At 46.3% G+C, this 8,050-nt stretch overlaps 1 pseudogene; it reads right to left on the reverse strand.

The window, feature by feature from the left end:
• Positions 1 to 1,786: 1,786 nt before the first annotated feature.
• Positions 1,787 to 8,050, reverse strand: part of LOC121551909 — a 19,625-nt pseudogene continuing 13,361 nt past the window's right edge.

Raw genomic sequence — 8,050 nt, forward strand, 5'->3', positions numbered from 1 at the left:
AGGGGTTAGGGGTTAGGGGTTAGGGGTTAAGCTTGGAGTTGTGTAACAAGCGTCACAGTATAGCTTCCTTCCCTGGGCGCTGGGCTCCAACCAACCAGGGATCATGTGCCTCGATATATACACATGACCCCCTCGACCCCCAGCGTCTTAGCCAATCACACTATAGAAAGGGTAGCGATTCCAACTCTGTTGCATATGGTTTTTTAGGTCTTGGTGGGTGTGGGGGGGGTACTCAGCGGGGGTTGAGAGCAGTGGTGGGGACTTGTTCAGGATCTTCAATGTCTGGCACTAAGGTACATCTGAAGAGATGAGGATGGTAGGGTGTAGGGGGTTGGGAAGTAGGGTGTAGGGGTTAGGATGGTAGGGTGTAGGGGTTAGGATGGTAGGGGTGTAAGGTCTAGGATGTAGGGTGTAAGGTCCAGGATGTAGGGTGTAGGGGGTTAGACGTAGGGTGTAGGGGGTTAGGGACGTGGGGTGTAGGGGTTAGGGACGTGGGTGTAGGGGTTAGGATGGTAGGGTGTAGGGGTTAGGGTGGTAGGGTGTGAGGGGGTTAGGATGTAGGGTGTAGGGGGTTAGGATGTAGGGGTGTAGGGGTTAGGATGTAGGGTGTGGGTTAGGATGTAGGGTGTAGGGTTAGGGTGGTAGGGTGTAGGGGTTAGGGTGTAGGGGTTAGGATGTGGGTGTAGGGTTAGGATGGTAGGGTGTAGGGGTTAGGATGGTAGGGTGTAGGGGTTAGGATGGTAGGGTGTAGGGGTTAGGATGGTAGGGTGTAGGGGTTAGGGTGGTAGGGTGTAGGGGTTAGGATGGTAGGGTGTAGGGGTTAGGATGTAGGGTGTAGGGGGTTAGGATGGTAGGGTGTAGGGGTTAGGATGGTGGGTGTAGGGGTTAGGATGGTAGGGTGTAGGGTTAGGATGTAGGGTGTAGGGGGTTAGGATGTAGGGTGTAGGGGTTAGGATGTAGGGTGTAGGGGTTAGGATGGTAGGGTGTAGGGGTTAGGATGTAGGGTGTAGGGGTTAGGATGTAGGGTGTAGGGGTTAGGATGTAGGGTGTAGGGGTTAGGATGTAGGGGTGTAGGGGTTAGGATGTAGGGTGTAGGGTTAGGGATGTAGGGTGTAGGGGTTAGGATGGTAGGGTGTAGGGGTTAGGAAGTAGGGTGTAGGGGTTAGGGTGGCAGGGTGGCAGGGGTGTAGGGGTTAGGGTGTAGGGTGTAGGGTGTAGGGTGTAGGGGTTAGGATGGTAGGGTGTAGGGGTTATGATGGCAGGGTGTAGGGGTTATGATGGTAGGGGTGTAGGGGCTAGGATGTAGGGTGTAGGGGTTAGGATGGTAGGGTGGTAGGGTGTAGGGTTAGGGTGGTAGGGTGTAGGCGATTAGGGTGGTAGGGTGTAGGGGTTATGATGGTAGGGTGTGGGGGCTAGGATGTAGGGTGTAGGGGTTAGGGTGGCAGGGTGGCAGGGTGTAGGGGTTAGGGTGTAGGGGTTAGGGTGGTAGGGTGGGGTTAGGATGTAGGGTGTAGGGGTTATGATGGTAGGGTGTAGGGTTAGGGTGGTAGGGTGTATGGGTTAGGATGTAGGGTGTAGGGGTTAGGGTGCTTAGCGGTTAGGTGGTAGGGTGTAGGGGTTAGGAGTAGAGTTCCATTCCAGTCCTGGAGGGCAGAAACCCTTCTGTTTGTCTTTCTACCTGGTAGTTAATTGCAGTCACCTGGTGTCCCAGGTCTGAATCAGTCCCTTATTAGAGGACAGGATGAAAACCAAAGTGTTTCGTCCCTCCAGGACCGACATTGAACAGCCCTGGTTTAGGGGGTTAGGGGTTGGGTCTAGTTACTATGTGTTCTAGGGTGTAGGGTATAGGGGGTTACGGTGTAGGGGCTAGGGTCTATGTATTGAAGGGTGGGGTGGTGAGGTACAAAGTGATGGCTGGAGTAAAGATGAGGATGGTACCCAGTATGGAGACAGTGAGGAACACCCACAATAAGATCCTGTCCAACACCTGAGCCACAAACTTCCAGTCCTGCACCACCTGGGGAGGGAGGGGAGAGAGAGGGAGGAAGGGAGAGAGAGAGAGAGAGAGAGAGAGAGAGAGAGAGAGAGAGAGAGGAGAGAGAGAGAGAAAGAGAGAGAGAGAGAGAAAGAGAAGGAGAGAGAGAGAGAAGAGAGAAAGAGAAAGAGAAAGAGAAAGAGAAAGAGAAGAGAAAGAGAGAGAGAGAGAGAAGAGAAAGAGAGAGAGAGATACATTTTTTACCCATCTGAAAACTAAAAGATATAGAGACAGAAACACACACACACACGCAGCACACACACCTACCTCTCTGATAAAGTGTTCCTTCTTGATGTGACGCTGATGTACCGTACTGAGTTGGTGGCTTTCCAGCATGGCCAACCAGGCATGGTTCTCATCCTCCTTTCCCCCACAGGGCCTCTCTGCTGGGCTTGGCCCTGGCCCGAGGGCCCCCTCCTCCCTGGACCTCCACGGGGCTTCAGCTCCGGGCTACGCAGTTCCAATGTCTGGGTAGTGGTACCTAGTAATTACACCAGGTACAAATAATTACTACAATCGCAATGTTGATTATTCAGGAATCAAAGCACGTGGTAGCTTCTTTCTCTTACTCTCTGTCTGTCTGTCTGTCTGTCTGTCTGTCTGTCTGTCTGTCTGTCTGTCTGTCTGTCTGTCTGTCTGTCTGTCTGTCTGTCTTTCTCTTTCGCTCTTTCTTTCTTTCTTTCCATCAAATGAAAGAGAATCATATGATATATCAACCATATCTAATTATTATGATCTATTTATTTACATCAGGGTTGATCTACAGTTGTTATATTCCCTCAATATATTTTTCATCTTATCTTCTAAAATCTTATTTTATTAATTTGTTATTGAATTGAATCATAAAACATCAATGAAATCAATCATTGGTAATCAACTGGTGTGAAAGAGAAGGTGTGTGTGTAGGTGTGTTTGTGTGTGCACCTGTCAGTGTGTCCCCTCATGCAGAGCAGTCTGGGTAGCCTCTGGAGGAAGAGGCTTTTTACCCAGGGGGCCATGGGGTGGTAGGTGGCTGAGGAGCGGTGGTGGACGTTGATGCACAAACACGGTGACGATGATGGAGAAGGTGACGAAGATCATGATGAAGAGGAGGTATTCTCCAATCAGAGGTATCACCTTGGTGATAAATACATAAACAACATGTTACTTATATCACATCTCTAAAGAGTACACCAATAACTCACACTATAGAGCCAACCCAAACCATACTGGGATGCCTTCCTGTTGTCACGTTGTCATTTCCAGCACGGTTCCAAGATCCACTGGAAAGCCCAGTACAGCTCCGGTTTGGCTCTGTAGTTTGAAAGCTCAAAGGACTGACAGGAGCGTTCCACAGACACACAGAACACCCAGTGAACCCCACTGACCCCGGAGGGACGAGGGTATAATCTCTTCTATGACGAGGAGGAACACCGTGAGAGACACCAGGACCGACGTGGACAGAGACAGCTTCTCTCCTTCATCAGACGGGAGATAGAACACCAACACGGTCAGGAAGGACAGACCGAGACAGGGGATGATGAGGAAGAGTGTGTAGAACAAAGGAAGCCTCTTGAGGATGAAGGAGTAGGTAACGAAGGGGTACCAGTAGATACCGTCCCGCCGGCTGCCCTTGGCGCCCGTGGCGTTGAGGATCTCCCATTCACCTGTAAGGGAACTCGATCAGTGATTGTATGTTATCTTTAATGTTATTGGATAATGGGTGACTGGACCACGTTCACATTGGAGAGAGATAGAGAGACAGGGCATTCTCTACTGATTAACGTCTTGATTAACTGTGATGGGAAGAGACAGACAAAGCGGGTTAGTTACCATCACCCTCATGTTTCTTGTATAAATGGTGTCTCTAACCGACATTTATTAACTGGTTACTAAACTGCCGTACGTTTCCCTCTATACCTCTATAATACCGTGAGATATTATTGTAGTTAGAACAATGAACTTGTTGCTTGACTTTTGGAGCTTTTGGAGTAGCAAGACATCTTACTTCAAGAGTATTTTTCCTACACACCGTTGTCGAAGAAGTCCTTGCGGTCGACGTAGTGGTCGACCAGGACCAGATCGACCATGTTGCCGTGCGTGAGGTCCACGAGCCAAACTTCCATGGAGCAGTTCTGTCTGTGTTGGGGAAGGGGAAAACATTCTGTCTGTATTGTCTGCAGTTCTGTCTGTTTTGTTTGGACTTTTATATTAAAGTATTTATATTGTAAAGTTAAAAACGTTTTTTAAAGGTAGTTTTTTTTAACAGCTGACCGCAGGAGGCAAATCTACACCAGTCACATCTCAATCAACCAACCAACCAAGTAACCAACCAATCAATAAACCAACCAATCTATCAATCAACCAACCAATCAATCAATCAACCAATCAACCAACCAACCAATCAACTGCAATCAACCAATCAATCAATCAACCAACCAACCAGTCAACCAACAAATCAACCAATCCAACCAACCAATCAACCAATAACCAATCAATCAGCAATCAACCAACTCAACCAACCAGTCAACCAACAACCAAATACATATCAACCAACCAATCAACCAATCAATCAATCAACCAATCAACCAATCAACCAACCAGTCAACCAACAAATCAACCAATCAACCATCAATCAATCAATAATCAACAATCAACCAATCAACCAATCAACCAATCAACCAACCAGCCAACCAACCAACCAGGAAGGGGAGAGTGAGGATAAAGGAGAAAAATAACATAAATGACAGTGATAAGTGAAAAACAGAGATAATCATGGATGTCACCTTCTTCCCATCCGACAGGTAGGACTGATGGATTGATTGGTCGATTAGTGTGTGTGTGTGTGTATATGTGTCTCCCCTGTGTGTGTGTCTATGCGATGGTGTGCGTGCACTCATGTGTGTGTTCATGTGTGTGATGTTGTGTGTGTGTGTGCGTTTCGTGTGTGTGTGTCCAGAGGTCAGTCCCACCTGTCGGCCGAAGGGAAAGAAGGTGACGTCCATGGTGCATGAAGACTTGGCAGCAATAGCGGAGGGTCCACCTGATTGTCCCGTCCTGACCTCACGATGAAGCTTTTGGTCATCAGAGAGCCCTCGAAACGCCCGTCAGCAGACTGAGAGGGGTGAGGAGAGAGGGAGGGGATGGATGGGGGAAAGGATGGGGTGGGGGAAGTGAGTCGGTGAGTTGTGTTTATTAGACACATTTTAAAAGCACACAGCAAACGACCGTGCGCCTATTGCAACGAACAAACGGATCTTTGCAGGATGCTGTGTGTTAGCGCTGGTTTTCTTCAAACGATACTAGCAGGAGATTACAATAGACCTCCGTGCTAACCCTGCCTAACACAAAGTGCAGTGAGGACAAAGACAAGTCGTCCAGAAGTACCCTGTTATACACTATATTATAATTTAGAGTGAAGAGATGTCTTACGGGCATCTAAACGGTAAAACTGGTTCTAAAAAAGCATTCATTGATTTTTCAGGGAAAGTAAAATATTCAAAGAAGGTCTGAAAACACAGAGCTGAGCCCTTAGGGAGCGGGAAGCAGAAAGGAAGCAGGGAAGCGGAAGCAGGAAGCAGGAAGCAGTGTGCACTCACTTCTCATAGAGGACGATGTCCGGCAGCCATATTGTTTCAGAGGGAACTCTGATAGAGGTGATTCCTCCATACTCATCTGGGTTCCACTGGAGCTTTCACATCTACCCACTCCTACATAACAATGAATATTACATTATAACATACAATATTACATAACATGAATCCATAACATTATAACATAACATTATAACATACACTATTACATAACATTAACCTTAACATTATAACATAACATTATAACATACACTATAACATAACATTAACCCTTAACATTATAACATAACATTAACCCACTTAATATTATACCATAATTATAACATAAAATTATATAAATAAAAAAAAAATAATAAAAACAAAAAAACATAACATTAAAAAAAAATTAAAAAAATAAAAAAATGTTACAAATAATAATAAATTACAATACAACACTAATATAACATAAAAAAAGTAACAATGTTACATCTACCCAGTCTACAATGTTACAGCACCATGGGTTAGACATAGATATACTATTGATATTAACAACATCCAATAATACCAATACAGGCTGAACTGCTGAGTGTATAAAACTGCTACATCAATACAATACCACAATGAAGTCTTATAGAGACAAGTGAAGCTCTATGAAGACATTGTTGAGTACAGTAGCTTTCAGTAGCTTAGCCAGCTGCATCCCACTGCTGGCTGGCCTCTGAAGCTAAGCAGGGTTGATCCCTGGATGGGAGAGCTGAGATGCTGCTGGTAGTGGTGTTGGGGGGACCAGTAGGAGCCACTCTTTCCTCTGGTCTAATAAAATATCCCAATGCCCCCAGGGCATTGCCCGTGTAGAGCGTCATTAGCTGATTGGTCCTTACTGCCATAGCCAGACATTAGTAGTCATTAGCTGATTGGTCCTTACCTGCCATAGCCAGACATTAGTAGTCTTAGCTGATTGGTCCTTACCTGCCATAGCCAGACATTAGTAGTCATTAGCTGATTGGTCCTTACCTGCCATAGCCAGACATTAGCTGTCTTTAGCTGATTGGTCCTTACCTGCCATAGCCAGACATTAGTAGTCATTAGCTGATTGGTCCCTACCTGCCATAGCCAGACATTAGCTGATTGGTCCTTACCTGCCATAGCCAGACATTAGAAGTCAGGAGCTGATTGGTCCTTACCTGCCATAGCCAGCTTAGTAATTAGCTGATTGGTCCTTACCTGCCATAGCCAGACATTAGAAGTCAGGAGCTGATTGGTCCTACGCCATAGCCAGACATTAGTAGTCATTAGCTGATTCTTCTCATCCTGTCAGAACAAGAAGAGGGAGAAGAAGTATGTATTATGTAACAACGAATGCATTAATAAAAGCAACGTTTTTGATGAAAGACAGAATGTGTGGGTAGAAGTTGAAGAAGTTTGAGAAGGATGTCAGTCAAATTAGACTGGGAGTGAAAATCCATGGCACACATGGTTTCTCTGTGTCCCAGAAAGGCAGTGGGGCAGAATGACTGAATCATCAATGGTCAACGGTGGGTTTTAGGCAGATTGGTGCATTTTGGTTAAATGACTCAAAAGGTGGCAAAGTATGTAATCAATACAGGAATGTGAGAGAGGAGTGACTGCCTTCCACACAAGGACTAGGAACACATGTGGTTCAGACAGTCGTCTGTGTGAGAGAGCAAAGATAGAGACAGGAAGAGAGAAACATTTAGAGAGAGAGAGGGGAGAGAGAGAGAGAGAGAGAGAGAGAGAGAGAGAGAGAGAGAGAGAGAGAGAAATATAAAGAGAGAGAGAGAGAGAGAGAGAGAGAGAGAGAGAGAGAGAGAGAGAGAGAGAGAGAGAGAGAGAGAGGAAAAAGAGAGAGAGAGAGAGAGAGAGAGAGAGAGATAGGGTATAAAGGCTCGTGCTTGCATTTGTTCTGTGGAGGTCAGTGTAAATAATTGATGCTATCTAGCTCCTCTCGGCCTGATGGTCCCATTAGGGAAAACAGAGAGAGAGAGAGAGAGAGAGAGAGAGAGAGAGAGAGAGAAGAGAGAGAGAGAGAAAAAAAAAAGAGAGAACGTAGAGAAGCCTTCTACCTCCCCTCTCTCTTCTCCTCTCCCCCCTTTCCTCACTCCTTCCTCTCAGAATAACCATATTTTTCTCCTATCCTTAACTCCATCCCTTTTAGGATAACCCTCGCTCCACTCTCCTTTCTCTCCTCCCTGTATCTTCCCTTGCTGTCAAATTAACCACCTTTCTCTCCCATTTCCCTCATTTTACCTCTCCTGCTGTCCTCCCTCTGTCATCCCCTCTTCTCAAAAAGAACTCCAGTAATCAACTCCACCAGGCAGAGGGACAGGGGAAAAGGAGAGGTAGTGGATAGGAGGAGGTAGAGATGTCCATGGTGCTAAAATGTACCGTAAGACAGTAGGACAGATCAGGACCATGGTAAGACAGTAGGACAGATCAGGACCAT

The sequence above is a fragment of the Coregonus clupeaformis genome, chromosome 35, assembly GCF_020615455.1.
Source record: "Coregonus clupeaformis isolate EN_2021a chromosome 35, ASM2061545v1, whole genome shotgun sequence".
In the NCBI taxonomy this organism is placed as follows: Eukaryota; Metazoa; Chordata; class Actinopteri; order Salmoniformes; family Salmonidae; genus Coregonus; species Coregonus clupeaformis.